Source organism: Idiotropiscis lumnitzeri, unplaced genomic scaffold, assembly GCF_059441095.1.
Source record: "Idiotropiscis lumnitzeri isolate Australia: NSW breed Sydney's pygmy pipehorse unplaced genomic scaffold, RoL_Ilum_1.0 HiC_scaffold_161, whole genome shotgun sequence".
In the NCBI taxonomy this organism is placed as follows: Eukaryota; Metazoa; Chordata; class Actinopteri; order Syngnathiformes; family Syngnathidae; genus Idiotropiscis; species Idiotropiscis lumnitzeri.
Genome location: NW_028283699.1, coordinates 393,921 through 404,984, shown reverse-complemented (window position 1 = coordinate 404,984; position 11,064 = coordinate 393,921).

Here is an 11,064-nt window from a genome sequence, read left to right as displayed (position 1 = left end):
TGTAAAAAGACATCCTGAAGCCTGGGCAGTCATTAATTTGATTGTCCAGTATTTCCCTTATGAGATAATGCCTCACATAGCAAATGTGTACAGTGCGAGCTGAAAATGCATTTTCAGCACTAAAAAAACCAAACTTTTATAACAGCTAAACCAAACGTTTCCAATGTAAATTTCCACCTTTATATAGTGTAAAAAGACATCCTGAAGCCTGGGCAGTCATTAATTTGATTGTCCAATATTTCCCTTCTGAGATAATGCCTCTCATAGCAAATGTGTACAGCGCGAGCTGAAAATGCATTTACAGCACTAAAAAACCAAACTTTTATAACAGCTAAACCAAACGTTTCCAATGTACATTTCCACCTTTATATAGTGTAGAAAGGCATCCTGAAGCCTGGAAAGTCATTAATTTGATTGTCCAGTATTTCCTTCATGAGATATTGCAACACTTAGAAAAAGTGTACAGCGCCAGCAGACAATGAATTTTCAGCACTAAAAAAACGAAACTTCATTAACAGCTAAACCAAACGTTTCCAATGTAAATTTCCACCTTTATATAGTGTAAAAAGACATCCTGAAGCCTGGGCAGTCATTAATTTGATTGTCCAGTATTTCCCTTATGAGATAATGCCTCACATAGCAAATGTGTACAGTGCGAGCTGAAAATGCATTTTCAGCACTAAAAAAACCAAACTTTTATAACAGCTAAACCAAACGTTTCCAATGTAAATTTCCACCTTTATATAGTGTAAAAAGACATCCTGAAGCCTGGGCAGTCATTAATTTGATTGTCCAATATTTCCCTTCTGAGATAATGCCTCTCATAGCAAATGTGTACAGCGCGAGCTGAAAATGCATTTACAGCACTAAAAAACCAAACTTTTATAACAGCTAAACCAAACGTTTCCAATGTACATTTCCACCTTTATATAGTGTAGAAAGGCACCCTGAAGCCTGGAAAGTCATTAATTTGATTGTCCAGTATTTCCTTCATGAGATATTGCAACACTTAGAAAAAGTGTACAGCGCCAGCAGACAATGAATTTTCAGCACTAAAAAAACGAAACTTCATTAACAGCTAAACTAAACGTGTCCAATGTAAATTTCCACCCTTATATAGTGTAAAAAGACATCCTGAAGCCTGGGCAGTCATTAATTTGATTGTCCAATATTTCCCTTATGAGATAATGCTTCTCATAGCAAATGTGTACAGCGCGAGCTGAAAATGCATTTACAGCACTAAAAAACCAAACTTTTATAACAGCTAAACCAAACGTTTCCAATGTAAATTTCCACCTTTATATAGTGTAGAAAGGCATCCTGAAGCCTGGAAAGTCATTAATTTGATTGTCCAGTATTTCCTTCATGAGATATTGCAACACTTAGAAAAAGTGTACAGCGCCAGCAGACAATGAATTTTCAGCACTAAAAAAACGAAACTTCATTAACAGCTAAACCAAACGTTTCCAATGAAAATTTCCACATTTATAGAGTGTAAAAAGGCATCCTGAAGCCTGGGAAGTCATTAATTTGATTGTCCAGTATTTCCCTTATGAGATAATGCCTCACATAGCAAATGTGTACAGTGCGAGCTGAAAATGCATTTTCAGCACTAAAAAACCAAACTTTTATAACAGCTAAACCAAACGTTTCCAATGTAAATTTCCACCTTTATATAGTGTAAAAAGACATCCTGAAGCCTGGGCAGTCATTAATTTGATTGTCCAGTATTTCCATTATGAGATAATGCCTCACACAGCAAAAGTGTACAGTGCGAGCTGAAAATGCATTTTCAGCACTAAAAAAACCAAACTTTTATAACAGCTAAACCAAACGTTTCCAATGTAAATTTCCACCTTTATATAGTGTAAAAAGACATCCTGAAGCCTGGGCAGTCATTAATTTGATTGTCCAATATTTCCCTTCTGAGATAATGCCTCTCATAGCAAATGTGTACAGCGCGAGCTGAAAATGCATTTACAGCACTAAAAAACCAAACTTTTATAACAGCTAAACCAAACGTTTCCAATGTACATTTCCACCTTTATATAGTGTAGAAAGGCATCCTGAAGCCTGGAAAGTCATTAATTTGATTGTCCAGTATTTCCTTCATGAGATATTGCAACACTTAGAAAAAGTGTACAGCGCCAGCAGACAATGAATTTTCAGCACTAAAAAAACGAAACTTCATTAACAGCTAAACTAAACGTTTCCAATGTAAATTTCCACCCTTATATAGTGTAAAAAGACATCCTGAAGCCTGGGCAGTCATTAATTTGATTGTCCAATATTTCCCTTGAGATAATGCCTCTCATAGCAAATGTGTACAGCGCGAGCTGAAAATGCATTTACAGCACTAAAAAACCAAACTTTTATAACAGCTAAACCAAACGTTTCCAATGTAAATTTCCACCTTTATATAGTGTAGAAAGGCATCCTGAAGCCTGGAAAGTCATTAATTTGATTGTCCAGTATTTCCTTCATGAGATATTGCAACACTTAGAAAAAGTGTGCAGCGCCAGCAGACAATGAATTTTCAGCACTAAAAAAACGAAACTTCATTAACAGCTAAACCAAACGTTTCCAATGTAAATTTCCACATTTATAGAGTGTAAAAAGGCATCCTGAAGCCTGGGAAGTCATTAATTTGATTGTCCAGTATTTCCCTTATGAGATAATGCCTCACATAGCAAATGTGTACAGTGCGAGCTGAAAATGCATTTTCAGCACTAAAAAACCAAACTTTTATAACAGCTAAACCAAACGTTTCCAATGTAAATTTCCACCTTTATATAGTGTAAAAAGACATCCTGAAGCCTGGGCAGTCATTAATTTGATTGTCCAGTATTTCCCTTATGAGATAATGCCTCACACAGCAAATGTGTACAGTGCGAGCTGAAAATGCATTTTCAGCACTAAAAAAACCAAACTTTTATAACAGCTAAACCAAACGTTTCCAATGTAATTTTCCACCTTTATATAGTGTAAAAAGACATCCTGAAGCCTGGGCAGTCATTAATTTGATTGTCCAATATTTCCCTTCTGAGATAATGCCTCTCATAGCAAATGTGTACAGCGCGAGCTGAAAATGCATTTACAGCACTAAAAAACCAAACTTTTATAACAGCTAAACCAAACGTTTCCAATGTACATTTCCACATTTATATAGTGTAGAAAGGCATCCTGAAGCCTGGAAAGTCATTAATTTGATTGTCCAGTATTTCCTTCATGAGATATTGCAACACTTAGAAAAAGTGTACAGCGCCAGCAGACAATGAATTTTCAGCACTAAAAAAAACGAAACTTCATTAACAGCTAAACTAAACGTTTCCAATGTAAATTTCCACCCTTATATAGTGTAAAAAGACATCCTTAAGCCTGGGCAGTCATTAATTTGATTGTCCAATATTTCCCTTATGAGATAATGCCTCTCATAGCAAATGTGTACAGCGCGAGCTGAAAATGCATTTACAGCACTAAAAAAACAAACTTTTATAACAGCTAAACTAAACGTTTCCAATGTAAATTTCCACCTTTATATAGTGTAGAAAGGCATCCTGAAGCCTGGAAAGTCATTAATTTGATTGTCCAGTATTTCCTTCATGAGATATTGCAACACTTAGAAAAAGTGTACAGCGCCAGCAGACAATGAATTTTCAGCACTAAAAAAACGAAACTTCATTAACAGCTAAACTAAACGTTTCCAATGTAAATTTCCACCTTTATATAGTGTAAAAATGAAGCCTGGGCAGCCATTAATTTGATTGTCCAATATTTCCCTTATGAGATAATGCCTCTCATAGCAAATGTGTACAGCGCGAGCTGAAAATGCATTTACAGCACTAAAAAACCAAACTTTTATAACAGCTAAACCAAACGTTTCCAATGTAAATTTCCACCTTTATATAGTGTAAAAAGACATCCTGAAGCCTGGGCAGTCATTAATTTGATTGTCCAATATTTCCCTTATGAGATAATGCCTCTCATAGCAAATGTGTACAGCGCGAGCTGAAAATGCATTTACAGCACTAAAAAACCAAACTTTTATAACAGCTAAACCAAACGTTTCCAATGTAAATTTCCACCTTTATATAGTGTAGAAAGGCATCCTGAAGCCAGGAAAGTCATTAATTTGATTGTCCAGTATTTCCTTCATGAGATATTGCAACACTTAGAAAAAGTGTACAGCGCCAGCAGACAATGAATTTTCAGCACTAAAAAAACGAAACTTCATTAACAGCTAAACCAAACGTTTCCAATGTAAATTTCCACATTTATAGAGTGTAAAAAGGCATCCTGAAGCCTGGGAAGTCATTAATTTGATTGTCCAATATTTCCCTTCTGAGATAATGCCTCTCATAGCAAATGTGTACAGCGCGAGCTGAAAATGCATTTACAGCACTAAAAAACCAAACTTTTATAACAGCTAAACCAAACGTTTCCAATGTACATTTCCACCTTTATATAGTGTAGAAAGGCATCCTGAAGCCTGGAAAGTCATTAATTTGATTGTCCAGTATTTCCTTCATGAGATATTGCAACACTTAGAAAAAGTGTACAGCGCCAGCAGACAATGAATTTTCAGCACTAAAAAAACGAAACTTCATTAACAGCTAAACCAAACGTTTCCAATGTAAATTTCCACCTTTATATAGTGTAAAAAGACATCCTGAAGCCTGGGCAGTCATTAATTTGATTGTCCAGTATTTCCCTTATGAGATAATGCCTCACATAGCAAATGTGTACAGTGCGAGCTGAAAATGCATTTTCAGCACTAAAAAAACCAAACTTTTATAACAGCTAAACCAAACGTTTCCAATGTAAATTTCCACCTTTATATAGTGTAAAAAGACATCCTGAAGCCTGGGCAGTCATTAATTTGATTGTCCAATATTTCCCTTCTGAGATAATGCCTCTCATAGCAAATGTGTACAGCGCGAGCTGAAAATGCATTTACAGCACTAAAAAACCAAACTTTTATAACAGCTAAACCAAACGTTTCCAATGTAAATTTCCACCTTTATATAGTGTAAAAAGGCATCCTGAAGCCTGGAAAGTCTTTAATTTGATTGTCCAGTATTTCCTTCATGAGATATTGCAACACTTAGAAAAAGTGTACAGCGCCAGCAGACAATGAATTTCCAGCACTAAAAAAACGAAACTTCATTAACAGCTAAACTAAACGTTTCCAATGTAAATTTCCACCTTTATATAGTGTAAAAAGACATCCTGAAGCCTGGGCAGTCATTAATTTGATTGTCCAATATTTCCCTTATGAGATAATGCCTCTCATAGCAAATGTGTACAGCGCGAGCTGAAAATGCATTTACAGCACTAAAAAACCAAACTTTTATAACAGCTAAACCAAACGTTTCCAATGTAAATTTCCACCTTTATATAGTGTAGAAAGGCATCCTGAAGCCTGGAAAGTCATTAATTTGATTGTCCAGTATTTCCTTCATGAGATATTGCAACACTTAGAAAAAGTGTACAGCGCCAGCAGACAATGAATTTTCAGCACTAAAAAAACGAAACTTCATTAACAGCTAAACCAAACGTTTCCAATGTAAATTTCCACATTTATAGAGTGTAAAAAGGCATCCTGAAGCCTGGGCAGTCATTAATTTGATTGTCCAATATTTCCCTTATGAGATAATGCCTCTCATAGCAAATGTGTACAGCGCGAGCTGAAAATGCATTTACAGCACTAATACCAAACTTTTATAACAGCTAAACCAAACGTTTCCAATGTAAATTTCCACCTTTATATAGTGTAGAAAGGCATCCTGAAGCCTGGAAAGTCATTAATTTGATTGTCCAGTATTTCCTTCATGAGATATTGCAACACTTAGAAAAAGTGTACAGCGCCAGCAGACAATGAATTTTCAGCACTAAAAAAACGAAACTTCATTAACAGCTGAACTAAACGTTTCCAATGTAAATGTCCACCTTTATATAGTGTAAAAAGACATCCTGAAGCCTGGGCAGTCATTAATTTGATTGTCCAATATTTCCCTTATGAGATAATGCCTCTCATAGCAAATGTGTACAGCGCGAGCTGAAAATGCATTTACAGCACTAAAAAACCAAACTTTTATAACAGCTAAACCAAACGTTTCCAATGTAAATTTCCACCTTTATATAGTGTAGAAAGGCATCCTGGAGCCTGGAAAGTCATTAATTTGATTGTCCAGTATTTCCTTCATGAGATATTGCAACACTTAGAAAAAGTGTACAGCGCCAGCAGACAATGAATTTTCAGCACTAAAAAAAACGAAACTTCATTAACAGCTAAACCAAACGTTTCCAATGTAAATTTCCACCTTTATATAGTGTAGAAAGGCATCCTGAAGCCTGGAAATTCATTAATTTGATTGTCCAGTATTTCCTTCATGAGATATTGCAACACTTAGAAAAAGTGTACAGCGCCAGCAGACAATGAATTTTCAGCACTAAAAAAACGAAACTTCATTAACAGCTAAACCAAACGTTTCCAATGTAAATTTCCACATTTATAGAGTGTAAAAAGACATCCTGAAGCCTGGGAAGTCATTAATTTGATTGTCCAGTATTTCCCTTATGAGATAATGCCTCACATAGCAAATGTGTACAGTGCGAGCTGAAAATGCATTTTCAGCACTAAAAAACCAAACTTTTATAACAGCTAAACCAAACGTTTCCAATGTAAATTTCCACCTTTATATAGTGTAAAAAGACATCCTGAAGCCTGGGCAGTCATTAATTTGATTGTCCAATATTTCCCTTATGAGATAATGCCTCTCATAGCAAATGTGTACAGCGCGAGCTGAAAATGCATTTACAGCACTAAAAAACCAAACTTTTATAACAGCTAAACCAAACGTTTCAATTGTAAATTTCCACCTTTATATAGTGTAGAAAGGCATCCTGAAGCCTGGAAAGTCATTAATTTGATTGTCCAGTATTTCCTTCATGAGATATTGCAACACTTAGAAAAAGTGTACAGCGCCAGCAGACAATGAATTTTCAGCACTAAAAAAACGAAACTTCATTAACAGCTAAACCAAACGTTTCCAATGTAAATTTCCACATTTATAGAGTGTAAAAAGGCATCCTGAAGCCTGGGCAGTCATTAATTTGATTGTCCAGTATTTCCCTTATGAGATAATGCCTCACATAGCAAATGTGTACAGTGCGAGCTGAAAATGCATTTTCAGCACTAAAAAACCAAACTTTTATAACAGCTAAACCAAACGTTTCCAATGTAAATTTCCACCTTTATATAGTGTAAAAAGACATCCTGAAGCCTGGGCAGTCATTAATTTGATTGTCCAGTATTTCCCTTATGAGATAATGCCTCACATAGCAAATGTGTACAGCGCCAGCAGACAATGAATTTTCAGCACTAAAAAAACGAAACTTCATTAACAGCTAAACTAAACGTTTCCAATGTAAATTTCCACCCTTATATAGTGTAAAAAGACATCCTGAAGCCTGGGCAGTCATTAATTTGATTGTCCAATATTTCCCTTATGAGATAATGCCTCTCATAGCAAATGTGTACAGTGCGAGCTGAAAATGCATTTACAGCACTAAAAAAACAAACTTTTATAACAGCTAAACCAAATGTTTCCAATGTAAATTTCCACCTTTATATAGTGTAAAAAGACATCCTGAAGCCTGGGCAGTCATTAATTTGATTGTCCAATATTTCCCTTATGAGATAATGCCTCTCATAGCAAATGTGTACAGCGCGAGCTGAAAATGCATTTACAGCACTAAAAAACCAAACTTTTATAACAGCTAAACCAAACGTTTCCAATGTAAATTTCCACCTTTATATAGTGTAGAAAGGCATCCTGAAGCCTGGAAAGTCATTAATTTGATTGTCCAGTATTTCCTTCATGAGATATTGCAACACTTAGAAAAAGTGTACAGCGCCAGCAGACAATGAATTTTCAGCACTAAAAAAACGAAACTTCATTAACAGCTAAACCAAACGTTTCCAATGTAAATTTCCACATTTATAGAGTGTAAAAAGGCATCCTGAAGCCTGGGAAGTCATTAATTTGATTGTCCAGTATTTCCCTTATGAGATAATGCCTCACATAGCAAATGTGTACAGTGCGAGCTGAAAATGCATTTACAGCACTAAAAAAACAAACTTTTATAACAGCTAAACCAAACGTTTCCAATGTAAATTTCCACCTTTATATAGTGTAGAAAGGCATCCTGAAGCCTGGAAAGTCATTAATTTGATTGTCCAGTATTTCCTTCATGAGATATTGCAACACTTAGAAAAAGTGTACAGCGCCAGCAGACAATGAATTTTCAGCACTAAATAAACGAAACTTCATTAACAGCTAAAGTAAACGTTTCCAATGTAAATTTCCACCTTTATATAGTGTAAAAAGACATCCTGAAGCCTGGGCAGTCATTAATTTGATTGTCCAATATTTCCCTTATGAGATAATGCCTCTCATAGCAAATGTGTACAGTGCGAGCTGAAAATGCATTTACAGCACTAAAAAAACAAACTTTTATAACAGCTAAACCAAACGTTTCCAATGTAAATTTCCACCTTTATATAGTGTAAAAAGACATCCTGAAGCCTGGGCAGTCATTAATTTGATTGTCCAATATTTCCCTTATGAGATAATGCCTCTCATAGCAAATGTGTACAGCGCGAGCTGAAAATGCATTTACAGCACTAAAAAACCAAACTTTTATAACAGCTAAACCAAACGTTTCCAATATAAATTTCCACCTTTATATAGTGTAGAAAGGCATCCTGAAGCCTGGAAAGTCATTAATTTGATTGTCCAGTATTTCCTTCATGAGATATTGCAACACTTAGAAAAAGTGTACAGCGCCAGCAGACAATGAATTTTCAGCACTAAAAAAACGAAACTTCATTAACAGCTAAACCAAACGTTTCCAATGTAAATTTCCACATTTATAGAGTGTAAAAAGGCATCCTGAAGCCTGGGCAGTCATTAATTTGATTGTCCAGTATTTCCCTTATGAGATAATGCCTCACATAGCAAATGTGTACAGTGCGAGCTGAAAATGCATTTTCAGCACTAAAAAACCAAACTTTTATAACAGCTAAACCAAACGTTTCCAATGTAAATTTCCACCTTTATATAGTGTAAAAAGACATCCTGAAGCCTGGGCAGTCATTAATTTGATTGTCCAGTATTTCCCTTATGAGATAATGCCTCACATAGCAAATGTGTACAGCGCCAGCAGACAATGAATTTTCAGCACTAAAAAAACGAAACTTCATTAACAGCTAAACTAAACGTTTCCAATGTAAATTTCCACCCTTATATAGTGTAAAAAGACATCCTGAAGCCTGGGCAGTCATTAATTTTATTGTCCAATATTTCCCTTATGAGATAATGCCTCTCATAGCAAATGTGTACAGTGCGAGCTGAAAATGCATTTACAGCACTAAAAAAACAAACTTTTATAACAGCTAAACCAAATGTTTCCAATGTAAATTTCCACCTTTATATAGTGTAAAAAGACATCCTGAAGCCTGGGCAGTCATTAATTTGATTGTCCAATATTTCCCTTATGAGATAATGCCTCTCATAGCAAATGTGTACAGCGCGAGCTGAAAATGCATTTACAGCACTAAAAAACCAAACTTTTATAACAGCTAAACCAAACGTTTCCAATGTAAATTTCCACCTTTATATAGTGTAGAAAGGCATCCTGAAGCCTGGAAAGTCATTAATTTGATTGTCCAGTATTTCCTTCATGAGATATTGCAACACTTAGAAAAAGTGTACAGCGCCAGCAGACAATGAATTTTCAGCACTAAAAAAACGAAACTTCATTAACAGCTAAACCAAACGTTTCCAATGTAAATTTCCACATTTATAGAGTGTAAAAAGGCATCCTGAAGCCTGGGAAGTCATTAATTTGATTGTCCAGTATTTCCCTTATGAGATAATGCCTCACATAGCAAATGTGTACAGTGCGAGCTGAAAATGCATTTACAGCACTAAAAAAACAAACTTTTATAACAGCTAAACCAAACGTTTCCAATGTAAATTTCCACCTTTATATAGTGTAGAAAGGCATCCTGAAGCCTGGAAAGTCATTAATTTGATTGTCCAGTATTTCCTTCATGAGATATTGCAACACTTAGAAAAAGTGTACAGCGCCAGCAGACAATGAATTTTCAGCACTAAATAAACGAAACTTCATTAACAGCTAAAGTAAACGTTTCCAATGTAAATTTCCACCTTTATATAGTGTAAAAAGACATCCTGAAGCCTGGGCAGTCATTAATTTGATTGTCCAATATTTCCCTTATGAGATAATGCCTCTCATAGCAAATGTGTACAGTGCGAGCTGAAAATGCATTTACAGCACTAAAAAAACAAACTTTTATAACAGCTAAACCAAACGTTTCCAATGTAAATTTCCACCTTTATATAGTGTAAAAAGACATCCTGAAGCCTGGGCAGTCATTAATTTGATTGTCCAATATTTCCCTTATGAGATAATGCCTCTCATAGCAAATGTGTACAGCGCGAGCTGAAAATGCATTTACAGCACTAAAAAACCAAACTTTTATAACAGCTAAACCAAACGTTTCCAATATAAATTTCCACCTTTATATAGTGTAGAAAGGCATCCTGAAGCCTGGAAAGTCATTAATTTGATTGTCCAGTATTTCCTTCATGAGATATTGCAACACTTAGAAAAAGTGTACAGCGCCAGCAGACAATGAATTTTCAGCACTAAAAAAACGAAACTTCATTAACAGCTAAACCAAACGTTTCCAATGTAAATTTCCACATTTATAGAGTGTAAAAAGGCATCCTGAAGCCTGGGAAGTCATTAATTTGATTGTCCAGTATTTCCCTTATGAGATAATGCCTCACATAGCAAATGTGTACAGTGCGAGCTGAAAATGCATTTACAGCACTAAAAAAACAAACTTTTATAACAGCTAAACCAAACGTTTCCAATGTAAATTTCCACCTTTATATAGTGTAGAAAGGCATCCTGAAGCCTGGAAAGTCATTAATTTGATTGTCCAGTATTTCCTTCATGAGATATTGC